The 15,266-nt window shown below is 40.6% G+C and overlaps 1 protein-coding gene across 3 annotated transcripts in view; it reads left to right on the top strand.

Annotated features, from left to right (window-relative positions):
• Positions 1-15,266, top strand: part of RPS6KC1 (ribosomal protein S6 kinase C1) — a 174,452-nt gene that overhangs the window by 30,253 nt on the left and 128,933 nt on the right. The window lies entirely within an intron of this gene.

Genomic DNA, 15,266 nt, shown 5'->3' with positions numbered 1-15,266 from the left:
CTCACTGTACTGTACACTTGAAACATACATTATTATATAGCAAATATAATTTAATGAAAATGAGCTTTACATTCCAGAATAAAAATCATCCATACATAGGTGGGACATAAAAATGAGACTCAGAGACATGGACAAGAGTGTGGGGGTTACGGGGTGGGGGGGGGGAGGAGAGGAAAGGGGTTGGGGGAGGAGAGGGGCACAAAGAAAACCAGTTAGAAGGTGACGGAAGACAATTGGACTTTGGGTGATGGGAATGCAGCATAATCAAATGTCAAAATAACCTAGAGATGTTTTCTCTGAACATATGTACCCTGATTTGTCACTGTCACCCCATTAAAATTAATAAAAAAAAAGAATGTGTCTCATGGCTAATTCAGGCAGTTAGAAGAATAGTATAAGGATGCTAATTCTGCTTCTCAGGCCACATCCTGCAAAAGGGGCCCCAAGAAAATTGGTGATTTGGCTTCTCTGATTTTGCCAATTGGATTTAAAAAAATAGGTCAGGAACCCCCTGAAATGGAACTAACAATACATCGGCATAAATTTAAAGGACTTTTAGATAACTGGAGCTGATGTATCTGTTATTGCTAAGCTACATTGGCCTCCTTCCTGGCCCTCTCATGCAGCAGCCACAGAATTACAAGGTATAGGGCAGAGTAAATCCCCTCAACAAAGTTCTAGTTTTTTACATTGGGAAGATTAAGAAGGTCATTCTGGATTTTTTTTTTTTTTTTTACAGAGGCAGAGATAGACAGGGACAGACAGACAGGAACAGAGAGAGATGAGAAGCATCAATCATCAGTTTCTCGCGCGTTGCGACTTCTTAGTTGTTCATTGATTGCTTTCTCACATGTGCCTTGACCGTGGGCCTTCAGCAGACCGAGTAACCCCTTGCTGGAGCCAGCGACCTTGGGTCCAAGCTGGCGAGCTCTTTGCTCAAGCCAGATGAGCCCGCGCGTGACCTCGGAGTCTCGAACCTGGGTACTTCCGCATCCCAGTCCGACGCTCTATCCACTGCGCCACCGCCTGGTCAGGCTCATTCTGGACTTTTTAAGCCTTATGTGCTCCCTGTATGGCCAGTTAATTTGTGGGGTAGAGATGTTTTGAAAAATATGGGAGTGTTGCTTGTCAGTCCTAATGGTTTAGTCAGTACTCAGGTGCTTGATCGGGGATTTTTGCCCACCAAGGGACTAGGGAAAGAACAGCGAGGAATTCTCACCCCCATTGAAGTGGCACCCAATACCAGAAGGTGTGGGTTAGGATATCAAAATTTAGCATAGGGGCCTTTGTAGCTCCTGCTATCCCAATAATGCATTGTGGAGACCCAATTACTTGGAAATCAGATAATCCTGTATGAGTAGACCAATGGCCCCTTTCTCAGGAGAAACTTAGGGCAGCTGCTCAATTGGTACAAGAGCAGCTACAGCTTGGGCACATTGAACCATCTAACAGCCCATGGAATACACTTCCATATTTTGATTTTGTCGCCTCCTGGATTATCAAGGAGCATAGGCGACCCTTACAGTTTTGAGCCTCAGAATTATTGTTGTTCCTTTTTTCAAAGGATCAACAACAATGGCTCTGGGAAACTTCCACTAAATGGCAAATTGCTTTTGCAAATCAATGGACAACTTTACACTGAAACAGTCAACTTAAAATCAGCTCAAAGACTAGAATTATATGCCATTATCATGGCTTTTCAGCATTTGCCATATTCCTCCTTTAATCTATATACAGACAGCAAATATTTTCTTATGGTTGTTTCCACTATAAAGACTGCTGTCTTAGGGACAACTCCTGATGAACTATTTCAGCAGTTCCTCCTTCTTCAAAGACTTGTATGTCAACATAGAGCTCCATGTTTTATAGGACTTACTCGAGCTCACTCCATGCTCCCTGGAGCTTTAGCACAAGGGAATGCCCTTGTTGATCAAGCTACCCAAAAGAAAATTATTTGGAGCAACTATGACAGATCGAACAATTCAGTCTCATACTATTCATGACCAGAACGCTGCAGCCCTGTGTAAACAGTTTCAACTTTCTCGGGAAGCAGCATGGCAGATTGGGAAATCCTGTCCAAGGATTTCCTATACTACAATGTCTCCCTTCATTTGGAGTTAACCTTCAAGGACTCCTACCAGGACAACTTTGGCAAATGGATGTCATTTGGCAAACAGTCCTATGCCCACGTTATAGTGGTTACCTATTCTGGATTTATAGTAACCTCTGTCAGAACAGGAGAGGTTGCTAAGCATGTTATAGCTCATTGTCTGTATGCATTTTTCTACTATTGGATTTCCTAAACTGGTTAAACTGACAATGCTCCTGCATATGTAGTAAAAGCATTTACTGTATTTTGTCAAACCTTTTGAATTATGTGTATTTCTTACAATCTTTAAAGTCAAGGTATTATTAAAGTGTACCCAGCAAATATTTTAAGGTCAATTTAAAAAAATTTAAAAGGGGGGAGTCATATCCTGGAACTCCTATGGGTCTACCATATCATGCGTTTTACTTAAAAAATTTTAAATTTCTTTTGAATGCTGATGAACAGGAGACACCAAATCTTTTTCTCCTGCAAACGTATACCTTCTTTTTTTTTTTTTTTTTTTTTTTTTTTTTTTTTTTTTTACAGAGGCAGAGATAGGCAGGGACAGACAGACAGGAATGGAGAGAGATGAGAAGCATCAATCATCAGTTTCGCGTTGCGACTTCTTAGTTGTTCATCGATTGCTTTCTCACATGTGCCTTGACCGCGGGCCTTCAGCAGACCGAGTAACCCCCTGCTGGAGCCAGGGACCTTGGGTCTAAGCTGGTAAGCTCTTTGCTCAAGCCAGATGAGCCCGCGCTCAAGCTGGCGACCTCGGGGTCTCGAACCTGGGTCCTTCCGCATCCCAGTCCGACGCTCTATCCACTGCGCCACCACCTGGTCAGGCCGTATACCTTCTTTTTTTAATTTTTATTATATATATTTTTTATCTTATTTTTATTAATTTTAATGCAATGGCATTGATAAATCAGGGTACATATGTTCCAAGAAAACATCTCCAGATTATTTTGACATTTGATTATGCTGCATACCCCTCACCCAAAGTCAAATTGTCTTCTGTCACCTTCTATCTGGTTTTCTTTGTGCCCCTCTCCTCCCCCTACCCCCTACCTCTCCTTCCTTGCCCCCTCCCCACCCCTCCACCCCACCCTCTGTTACCATCACATTCTTGTCCATGTCTCTGAGTCTCATTTTTATGTTCCATCTATGTATGGGTTCATATAGTTCTTAGTTTTTTCTGATTTACTTATTTCACTCCGTATAATGTTATCAAGGTCCATCCATGTTATTGTAAATGATCCAATGTCATCATTTCTATGGCTGAGTAGTATTCCATAGTATATATGTACCAGAGCTTTTTAATCCACTCGTCCTCTGACGGACACTTGGGCTGTTTCCAGATCTTCGCTGTTGTGAACAATGCTGCCATAAACATGGGGGTGCATTTCTCCTTCTGGAACCGTTCTATGATGTCCTTGGGGTATATTCTTAAAAGTGGGATGGCTGGGTCAAAAGGCAGTTCGATTTTCAATTTTTTGAGGAATCTCCATACTGTTTTCCACAGAGGCTGCACTAGTCTGTATTCCCACCAGCAGTGTAAGAGGGTTCCCTTTTCTCCACATCCTCGCCAGCACTTATTCTGTGTTGTTTTGTTGATGAGTGCCATTCTGACCGGTGTGAGATGATATCTCATTGTGGTTTTAATTTGCATTTCTCTAATGATTAATGATGTTGAGCATTTTTTCATATGCCTATTGGCCATCTGTATATCCTCTTTGGAGAAGTGTTTATTCATTTCTTTTGCCCATTTTTGATTGGATTGTCTTCCTGGTGTTGAGATTTACAAGTTCTTTATAAATTTTGGTTATTAACCCCTTATCAGACGTACTGTCAAATATGTTCTCCCATTGTGTAGTTTGTCTTTTTATTCTGTTCTTATTGTCTTTGGCTGTGCAGAAGCTTTTTAGTTTGATATAGTCCCATTTGTTTATCCTGTCTTTTATTTCACTTCCCTGTGGAGATAAATCAGCAAATATATTGCTGTGAGAGATGTCGGAGAGCTTACTGCCTATGTTTTCTTCTAAGATGCTTATGGTTTCACGCCTTACATTTAAGTCTTTTATCCATTTTGAGTTTATTTTTGTGAATGGTATAAGTTGGTGGTCTAGTTTCATTTTTTGCAGGTTGCTGTCCAATTTTCCCAACACCGTTTGTTGAAGAGGCTGTCTTTACTCCATTGTATGCCCTTACCTCCGTTGTCAAATATCAGTTGTCCATAGAGCTGTGGGTTTGTTTCTGGGTTCTTCGTTCTGTTCCATTGATCTATGTGCCTGTTCTTATGCCAGTACCACACTGTTTTGAGTACAACGGCCTTGTAGTATAGCTTGATATCAGGAAGTGTGATACCTCCCCCTTTATTCTTCTTTTTTAAGATTGCTAAGGCTATTCGTGTTCTTTTTTGGTTCCATATAAATTTTTGGAATATGTGATCTATATCTTTAAAGTATGTCATTGGTATTTTAATTGGTATTGCATTGAATTTATAAATTACTTTGGGTAATATAGACATTTTAATGATGTTTATTCTTCCTAATCATGAGCATGGTATATGCTTCCACTTGTTTGTATCTTCCTTGATTTCTTTTATCAATGTTTTATAATTTTCCAAGTACAAGTCTTTAGTCTCCTTGGTTAAATGTACTCCTAGGTACTTTATTTTTTTGGTTGTAATAGTGAAGGGGATTGTTTCCTTAATTTCTCTTTCTGACTGTTCATTGTTGGTATATAAAAATGCCTCTGATTTCTGGTATTAATTTTATATCCTGCCATTGTGCTGAATTCATTTATCAGGTCCAGTAGTTTTTTTGACTGAGACTTTAGGGTTTTCTATATACAATATCATATCATCTGCAAATAATGATAGCTTTACTTCTTCTTTTTCAACTTGAATGCCTGTTATTTCTTCTTGTCTGATTGCTGTGGCTAGGACTTCCAGGACTATGTTGAATAAGAGTGGTGAAAGGGGGCACCCCTGCCTTGTTCCTGATCTTAAGGGGATTGCTTTTAATTTTTGCCCATTGAGTATGATGTGTGTTTCTCATAGATGACTTTTATCATGTTTAGGTATGTTCCCTGTATTCCCACTTTGTTGAGAGTTTTGATCATGACTGGATGCTGGATTTTATCAAATGCTTTTTCTGCATCTGTTGAAATTATCATGTGGTTTTCTCCTTCCTTTTGTTTATGTGATGAATCATATTGATTGATTTGCGAATATTGTACCAGCTTTGCCTCCCCAGAATAAATCTCACTTGATCATGGTGTATGATTTTTTCCATATATTGTTGGATCCGGTTTGCTAATATTTTGTTGAGGATTTTAGCATCTATATTTATCAGGGATATTGGCCTATAATTTTCTTTCTTTGTGTTGTCTTTGCCTGGTTTTGGAATCAGAATTATGCTCGCCTCATAAAAGGAGCTTGGAAGTCTTCCTTCCTCTTGAATTTTTTGAAATAGCTTGAGAAGGATAGGAGTTAGTTCTTCTTTGAATAGTTGGTAGAATTCACTTGTGAAACCATCCGGCCCAGGACTTTTCTTTGTTGGGAGTTTTTTGATAACTGTTTTGATCTCATTTGGTGTAATCGGTCTGTTTAGGTTTTCTGACTATTCCAGATTGATTTTTGGAAGATTGTATGTTTCAAGGAATTTGTCCATTTCCTCTAGGTTTGAGACCCCTGCTCTAGGTTGTCTAGTTTTTTGGCATACAGTTCTTCATAATATTTTCTTACAATATTTTGTATTTCTGTTGTGTACAGTTGTTATTTCTCCCCTCTCATTTCTAATTTTATTTATTTGAGTCCTCTCTCTCTCTTTCTTGGTGAGTCTAGTTAAAGGTTCATCAATCTTGTTTATCTTTTCTAAGAACCAGCTCCTAGTTTCATTGATCCTCTGTATTGTTTCTTTAGTCTCTATGTCATTTATTTCTGCTCTGATCTTTATTATTTCCTTCCTTCTACTACATTTGGGCTTTACTTGCTGTTCTTTTTCTAGTTCTTTTAGATGCAGGGTTAAGTTGTTTATTTGAGCTTTTTCTAGCTTCTTAAAGTGTGCCTGTAGTACTATGAACTTCCCTCTCAGTACTACTTTTGCTGTATCCCATAAATTTTGAGTTGTTGTATGCTCATTATCATTTGTTTCTAGGAATTTTTTTATTTCTTCTTTGATCTCATTCTTAATTCATTCGTTATTTAACAACCTGCTGTTTAGTTTCCATGTGTTTGAGAATTTTTGAGCTTTTCTGTTGTGGTTGATTTCAAATAGTTTCTTGCCAATGTGATCAGAGAAAGTGCTTGATATGATTTCAGTCTTCTTAAATTTGTTGAGACCTTTTTTGTGCCCTAACATGTGGTCTATCCTAGAGAATGTACCATGAACACTTGAAAAGAATGGGCCCTGGCCGGTTGGCTGAGCGGTAGAGCGTCGGCCTTGCGGGCGGGGGACCCGGGTTCGATTCCCGGCCAGGGCACATAGGAGAAGCACCCATTTGCTTCTCCACCCCCCCTCCTTCCTCTCTGGCTCTCTCTTCCCCTCCCGCAGCCGAGGCTCCATTGGAGCAAAGATGGCCCGGGCGCTGGGGATGGCTCCTTGGCCTCTGCTCCAGGTGCTAGAGTGGCTCTGGTTGCGGCAGAGCGACGCCCCGGAGGGGCAGAGCATCGCCCCCTGGTGGGCAGAGCGTTGCCCCTGGTGGGCGTGCCTGGTGGATCCCGGTCGGGCGCATGCGGGAGTCTGTCTGAGTGTCTCTCCCCGTTTCCAGCTTCAGAAAAATACAAAAAAAAAAAAGAAAACAAAAAAAAAAGAAAAGAATGTATATTCTGCTGCTTTAGGGTGAAAGGTTCTGAAGATATCTATTAAATCAAGTTGACCTAGTGTGTCCTTTAAGTCTGCTGTTTCTTTGTTAATTTTCTTTCTTGAGGATCTATCTAGTGATGTTAGTGGGGTATTAAAATCCCCTACTATTATAGTGTTGCTGTTGATCTCGCTCTTTATATCCATCAAAGTCTGCTTTATATATTTAGGTGCTCCTATATTAGGTGCATAGGTATTTATAATAGTTATATCTTCCTGTTGGATTGCTCCCTTTATCATTATGTAGTGGCCTTCTTTATCTCTTACTATATTCTTTGTTTTAAAGTCCATTTTGTCTGATATAAGTATTGCTACCTTAGCTTTTTTTTCATTTCCATTTGCATGAAATGTTTTTTTTTCCATCCTTTTACCTTCAACCTATGTACATCTTTTGTTTTAAGGTGTGTCTCTTGTAGACAGCATATGTATGGGTCCTGTTTTCTTATCCATGCAGCTACCCTATGTCTTTTGATTAGATCATTTAATCCATTTACATTTAGGGATATTGACATGTAATTGTTTATTGCCATTTTATTCTTTAAAGCTGTATTCCTCTTTTTTCCCACTTTGATCTGTTTATACCATGCCCCTTAACATTTCCTGCAGCATTGGTTTGGTTGTAATGAATTCCTTGAGTTTTTTTTTGTCTGGGAAACTTTTTATTTCTCCTTCAATTTTAAAAGATATCCTTGCTGGATAAAGTAGTCTTGGTTGTAGGTTCTTGTTCTGCATTACTTTGAATATTTCTTGGCATTCCCTTCTGGCCTCAAGTGTTTATGTTGAGAAATCTGATGTCATCCTTATGGGGGCTTCTTTGTAGGTGATAGCCTTTTTTTTCTCTAGCAGCTTTTAATATTTTCTCTATCACTTAGCTTTGGTATTTTAATTATGATAGTCTTGGTGTAGGTTTCTTTGGGTTTCTCTTTAATGGAGTTCTTTGTGCTTCTTCAACTTGTGAGAGTTTCTCTTGCATTAATTTAGGGAAGTTTTCGGCTATGATATGATTGAACAAAGTCTCTATCCCATGTTCTTTCTCTTCTTCAGGAACCCCTATAATGCGGATGTTATTTCTCTTTATGTTGTCACAGAGCTCTCTAAGAGTTTCCTCAGACTTTTTGAGTCTCTTTTCTTTTTTCTTCTCTGCTTTCATGCCTTCATTCCAGTTGTCCTCCAAATCACTGATTCGATCCTCAGCTCTATCCATCCTGTTTTTAATTCCTTCCATTGTGGTCTTTATTTCTGATACTGTATTTGTCATCTCTGACTGATTCTTTTTTAATATTTCAGTATCCTTTTTTATACTTGCTATTTATTTAGGTGTTCATAATGACCATCATTGTTTTAAGATCCCTAAGGATCCTTACAGTTATTATTTTGAACTCCGCATCTGGAAGTTTGGTTATTTCCATATCACTCAGTTCATTTCCTGGATGTTTCTCTTGTGGTTTCATTTGGATTGCACTTCTCTGTCTTCTCATTGTATCTATTTGGGTGTTTTGTTTATAGGGCTGGTTGAGTCTAGGCTTGGTGTTGTCTGCCTCCAGTTTTCAATTGTGTTATTTCTAGGTCTTCTTGGGTTGGCATCAGCTATTATTTGTAATCCACTTTCGGATTTGGGCTGCTTTGAAGTCTTGGCTTGTTTGTTTTCTTAACAGGTGATTGTCTTGTTTGCTGATCTCAGCAAGGGGCTTATTTGAAACTGTATCCAGAAATGCAGTGGGTGTGACCTGAGGCTCCGAAGTCCTCTTCTGGCAGTTAATCTCTCTGGGGGCTGGTTGCTTTCTCAGCTTCAGTAAGGAGAGGTGTATCTCAGATCTCCATGGAGACCTGGAGTTACTGCCTCTCCTTCCCACTTCTTGTTTTTAGCTGTGTCTTGTTGCACTTATTGGAGCTGGAGAGATGTCTGTATCTCTGTAACCTGGAAGTACTTTTGTATTTTGCTTTGTGGAAGGATCAGCCCCTCCCCCAGTTATAAGTGCCTCCAGCACTGAATGAGTCAGCTTTTCAGGTTGTCACCTACATTCCTCTCCCCCTCACCATCCGTCTCTCTCTCTCTCTCCTTTCTTTTTTGGAAGACAAGCAGGCCCTTTCAACACACCTCGTTCCCTGGTCGCCAGGCAAGTGGCTGTGAGCAGTATTTACTGCTCTTTTTCTTGGAGTGAGAGCCCAGCCTCAGCCCCTCCCCCCCGTTCCTGTAAGCAGGGGAGATTCAGGTGCTCCCTACCAGGTTTGTTGTGGCTTCTTCTTTGCTCCTTGGTTTTTGAGAGCTGTTCTTGTATTGCAGATTTGGTTTTTCATGCTGATTGTTCATAAATTAGTTTATAATCCAGTTTGGTGGTGTGAGCTGGGAGTCTGTGCTTCTGCCTACTCTGCTGCCATCTTTCCATCCAACTTCTACCTTCTTTTATTTGATCCAGTTAATAACACTGTTTTGTCTTTTACCAAATAACTCCAGATATACGGAAAAGGTTTATATAGGTGGATGGGGATCCTCAAACCCCTCAGCGAGATCTTCTGAGCATGGCTTTGAAAGTACCAAGAGGCAGAAAAAGCCCAATAAAGATCAGGTGAACTACCAGTTTTTAGGATACACCCTTAAAGGCTCCAATGCCCCAAAGGGGTCTCATAGGATTCCATCTGGGTCCTGCTTCAATAGTGAATAGGAAGGTCATTGAGCTAAAGCCTGCTAGACTTACATGCCTTTGCTGTGAGGAAAAGGGGACACTGGAAGGTAGGCTTCCCCCTTGCTCCTCTAAGTGAGGGTTCAGTCTCTTCCAGCCCTGCTCCAGCCACCTATGACCTAACCTTGCCCAGAATCCTGGGGTTTGCCACTGAAGGCTGAAGGTGCCCAGGGCCGTCAGCCCCATCTACAACACAGTGGACGAGCCTAGGGTATTTCTTCCAAGAGGCAGGTAAACTGATCTCATTTGCACAAGGGCCACTTAACTATGTCTTTCCTGAATAGTCAGGTTTTTTATTCTTCCCTTTAAGATCTCTGTTGAGGGTGTTGATAGTCCTATTTTCTGCTGCTTTGTTAAATATATAGTGTTTCCTTGATTCCTCCTACCTCAATGCCCCACTCATATTTCAGGCTGGGACCTACTCTTAATTTAGAGCTCTCTTTCCCCCTTTTGCCAACTTCTATTATGAATTTACCTTTGCCACCCAGCTTAGTATATCCCAAGGTTCTCTTTACCACGCCAGTCGCAAAGCTCCAGGGAAAAGCAACCTGGTCTCATCTCTCCAGACCCAGACAGAGAACAGAAGCTCCATCTCCACACATGCTGCAGATGGCTTTTCCAGTCTACCGGAATCATTACCAGCTAGAAGCAGCGGTCATTGGGACTTGGACGTGAGCTACAAAGTATAGAATTGTGACAACAATTTCAGTGCCATGCGGACTTTTCCTGGACTCCTGCTCCTTGTGACAGCTCCTAACGGACTGAACTGGGGTTTGGTTGCATATGCAGGGATTTGGAATGGTGTTGGTGCCAACTTGGACTTGGTGAACATGTTAAGAACACTACTCTTTTATGGATTCTTGCTGTATTGGCCAAGAGTTTGCTTAAAGGCTTTAATCACTGTAAAAAAAAAAAAAGAAGAAGAAGACTGGATAAAGAAGATGTGGCACATATACACTATGGTATACTACTCAGCCATAAGAAATGATGGCATTGGATCATTTACAACAGAGTGGTAGGATCTTGATAACATTATACGGAGTGAAATAAGTAAATCAGAAAAAACCAAGATCTACATGATTCCATACATTTGGTGGGACATAAAAATGAGACTAAGAGACATGGACAAGAGTGTGGTGGTTACAAGGGGGGGAAGGAAGAAGGGGGAGGGGGAGGGCCACAAAGAAAATTAGATAGAAGGTGACGGAGGATAATCTGACTTTTGGCTATGGGTATGAAACATAACTGAGTGACAAGATAACCTGGACATGTTTTCTTTGAATATATGTACCCTGATTTATTGATGTCACCCCATTAAAATTAATAAAAATTTATAATAAAAAATCAGATGTGAAAAAGAAAAATCAGCATCAAGCTTTTCTGGCTAGATTATTTTATTTTACTTTATTTTATTCAATGAGAAGAGGGGAGGCAGAGACAGAACCCTGCATGTCCCCTGACCAGGCTCCACTAGTAAGCCCCACTAGGGGGTGATGATCTGCCCATCTGAGGTGTTGCTCTGTTGCTGAGCTACTGAGCTCTTTTTAGTGCCTTTGGCGAAGGCCATGGAGCCATCCTCAGCACACAGGGCCATTTTGCTTAAATTGAGCCATGGCTGCAGGAGAGGAGGGAAGGGGGGGGGGAGAGAGAGAGAGAGAGAGAGAGAGAAGCTAGAGGGGGAGGGGCGGCAAAGCAGTGAGCGCTTCTCCTGTGTGTCCTGACTAGGAATCAAACCTGAGACATCTACATGCTGGGCCAACCGGCCAGGGCCTCTGGCTAGGTTCTTACTGGTTAAGGATAACTTTTAGTTCCATATAACCAATTTTTGATCGTCGACATTTGCATTTTAAAAAAGTTTTAGGCTTTGTTTTCTAGGAGTTTTTATACATAATAATAAACAAAACCACAGGAAAAAGAGAAGATCCTAAAGGCAGCTTATAAATTAGAGAGATTTTATTTACAGTGATTTACCAGTTTTGTTAGAATATTTTAATATACCCCCCCAGCTTTTAATGAACCATTATCAAGTAATTCAGAGTGGTGGAGTGGTTTATATATAATCACACGTACAGTTAATATAATACATAATATGTAATGTGCATAAACTTTCTCAGGAAAAGTTTGGTTTGCATTTTCTACTGTACATTATATATAATTTTTCTACCATGTTCACAGGAAAATAAACATTGACCCTGTAAATGGAAACTAAAAGCATCTGTTTATGATTTCTCCTTGTTGCTGCCTTTCATCAAGGGAGTTTTGATGATATTAAAGGATTAATAGTAAGATAATAGCTACTAGAGTGTTGTCTACCATTAGGATGACTGTTGAGTCTTGCTACTTTTTAATTTACTTCTAAAATTAAATGTTTTTGTTAGATATATTAGGGCCAGTAGTTACTGTGTTAAAATTCATTTACTGTCTTTGTTTATACTACCAATACCATTTTTTTTATTCTGAAATATCTTAGGAACAAAGAAGTGAGTGTGTTCTTTTCTCATATTTGTTTTGATGATAAGATTCAGTGTAATTGAACCTTTTATTGCATGAGCCTTTAGTTTTAGTTTGTTCCGCTCTGAAAAAAATGTTTTCATTCAGCTCCACTTGTCTAAGTTGAGTGGAATGGAAATGCATAGATCAGAAGTACAAGAGTGAAATGCTTTTACATACGCATTTTACTTAGACGTTGATATACTCATTGCTTTAGCATTTTAGTCTGGTTTAATAGAACACAAGGATTAAAGCTCCCAAATTTTTATATATTTGTTTCAGCTAGTGAATAAGATTTTTAAGGATGTCATCAAATATTAGGAAGCTTTTCATTAAAATTTCTCCGTAAATAGTTATGCATTTAGAGATAATGTTAGGTGGTCTTATGGGTTGAGATACATAATGTGTGCATTTTCTGGGTTTCTGTTCTAAGATCATAGATGCACACAAAATAACTAATATTAATTTGCAGGCACTAGAATTTACTTTTTGTTTAAAGGATGAATTTGTTGGACAATAATCATAAGCACCATTGACTAATTTCTTATTAAGGAAAAAGAAGGAATAGTGGATATTTAGCTGTCATTTTAACATTTTTGGCCAGTGACTTTTCCCTAAGATTGAATAACTTAGATTGTTTTCAGGCCAGGGTATTTGCTCTATGGATTGGGGTTTTTGTTTCCAGGTAATGTTATTGATAGATAAGTTAACAGTGTCATTTTATATGTGCTTTTGTCATTGGCAGAATTGAATTAATTGAATTGTTGTACATGAACTGGTAACTAATAGAAAAACAGATATAGCATAATGGATTATATTAGGTTTGGTTACTTGTGATAAAACTTAAAACCAGATAGCCATCAATTTTATTTTTATGGTATAAGATCTGAAGGTAGCTTCAAGCAGGGCAGCTCCACAGTGACCAGGAATCCAAGCTCCTGCCTTGTTATTCTGTCATTTACCTTCCACTTCATAGTCCTTCTTGGAAATGGAAAAGTAGAAAGAAGAAAAGGGAGGGGGAAAAGGAATGTATCAGTTGTCTTTTAAAGAGATTTCTGGGAAGCTGTAATATAACTTTTAAAAAGATTTTTTTCCCATTGATTTGAGAGAGGGAGAAAGTGAGAGAGATGGAGGGAGAGGGAGAGAGAGGGACATCAACTCATTGTTCCACTTAGTTGTTTTTTTTTTGTATTTTTTCTGAAGCTGGAAACGGGGAGAGACAGTCAGACAGACTCCCGCATGCGCCCGACCAGGATCCACCCGGCACACCCACCAGGGGCGAAGCTCTGCCCACCAGGAGGCGATGCTCTGCCCCTCCGGGGCATAGCTCTGTTGCGACCAGAGCCACTCTAGCACCTGGGGCAGAGGCCAAGGAGCCATCTCCAGCGCCCGGGCCATCTTTGCTCCAATGGAGCCTCGGCTGCGGGAGGGGAAGAGAGAGACAGAGAGGAGGGGGGGGGGGTTGGAGAAGCAAATGGGCGCTTCTCCTATGTGCCCTGACCAGGAATCGAACCCGGGTCCCCCACACGCCAGGCTGACGCTCTACCGCTGAGCCAACCGGCCAGGGCTGTTCCACTTAGTTGTTCATTTTAGTTGTGCACTCATGGGTTGCTTCTTGCATGTGCCCTGATTGAACCCACCGCCTCAGTGCACTGGGACGGCACTTTATACACTGAGTCATCCAGTCAGGGCCAAACTTTTGTTTGTATGTTATTGGCCAGAACTTAATCAATGTCCAAATGTAACTGCAAGGCAAGCTGGAAATTATAGCTTTTTTTTTTTTTTTGACTGCCATTGTACCTAGTTAGAAATTGAGGATTATTTTATTTAGGAAGAAGGTGACAACAAACACTGAGACAGCTGGCAGCTGATTCCATAGTAAATCAAGCAGTATAGTAGATGTTAAGAATCCTTGAATTGCCTGACCAGGCGGTGGCGCAGTGGATAGAGCTGGGATGCGGAAGTACCCAGGTTCGAGACTCCGAGGTCGCGTGCGGGCTCATCTGGCTTGAGCAAGGAGCTCGCCAGCTTGGACCCAGGGTCCCTGGCTCCAGCAGGGGGTTACTCGGTCTGCTGAAGGCCCACGGTCAGGGCACATGTGAGGGGGCAATCAATGAACAACTAAGAAGTCGCAACGCGCAACGAGAAACTGATGATTGATGCTTCTCATCTCTCTCTGTTCCTGTCTGTCTGTCCCTGTCTATCTCTGCCTCTGTAAAAAAAAAAAAAAAAAAAAAAAAAAAAAAAGAATCCTTGAATTGACTTGCCTGCTAACCTTTACTGGGCCCTGGGCTCTTTGAGGATGCTGGTAAAACTTACAGACCCTTTTTTTCCTTGAAAAATGTACCTTTGGACATGTGCACGGAATTTTATAGGATGCATTTAGACAATGGGGTTGCCCTGTCTGATTGCTTAGTTGATTAGAGCGTCATCCCTAAGTGCATAGGTTGCTGGTTTGATCCCCGGTCAGGATGCATGCAGGAGCAGATTGATGTTCCTATCTCTCCTTCTCTCCCTTCCTCTCTCATTCTCTCTCTTAGCGAAAGTGACTGTCTTCCAGGATATAATGTTCCACTCTAAGACAGTTCTTGTTAGAAAGTTTTCCTAGGTTTTCATTATTCATTCAGTCAACAAAAGTTTATTAGCATGTTCTGTATTCTAGACACTGTGGTAGTATTTGAAGATTCAAAATCACTGTGATTGATTTGTTAAGTGCTTACTATGTGCCTGGCATGGGACTAGGAGCCTTAAGTGCATTCTTCATTTTCTTCATCTTATAAATTAGGAATTAATCTGCCTAGATTTTGTAGCTAGTGAATGATAGAGCTGGTTTTGAATCTCGGTCTAACTCTAAAATTATTTTTTTTAGTTACGATTGTGGTAGGCAGTTAGACAGACATGAGCAGAGCAGACTGTGTAGGTACAGAAGGTCACCAGGGCAGGAGTCCCCAGGTGCCTAGCACTGGGCAAAACTGGAAAAACAAAGCCTTTGCCCCCAGGGTAACCTTTTCTCCCCTGGCATATCGCTGGGCATACAGTTTAGACTCCCTGGCCTTTCATATTGCTGGTCATGCAGTTTGGACCCTCTCTTGACCTTTCCTCCCCTGGCATGTTACTAGTCATGCCATAGACCCCCTT

This window comes from Saccopteryx bilineata, chromosome 2 (genome assembly GCF_036850765.1).
Source record: "Saccopteryx bilineata isolate mSacBil1 chromosome 2, mSacBil1_pri_phased_curated, whole genome shotgun sequence".
NCBI lineage: Eukaryota > Metazoa > Chordata > Mammalia > Chiroptera > Emballonuridae > Saccopteryx > Saccopteryx bilineata.
The sequence above is the reverse complement of the archived record's forward strand: the minus strand, read 5'-3'. Positions and strand labels throughout refer to the sequence as shown.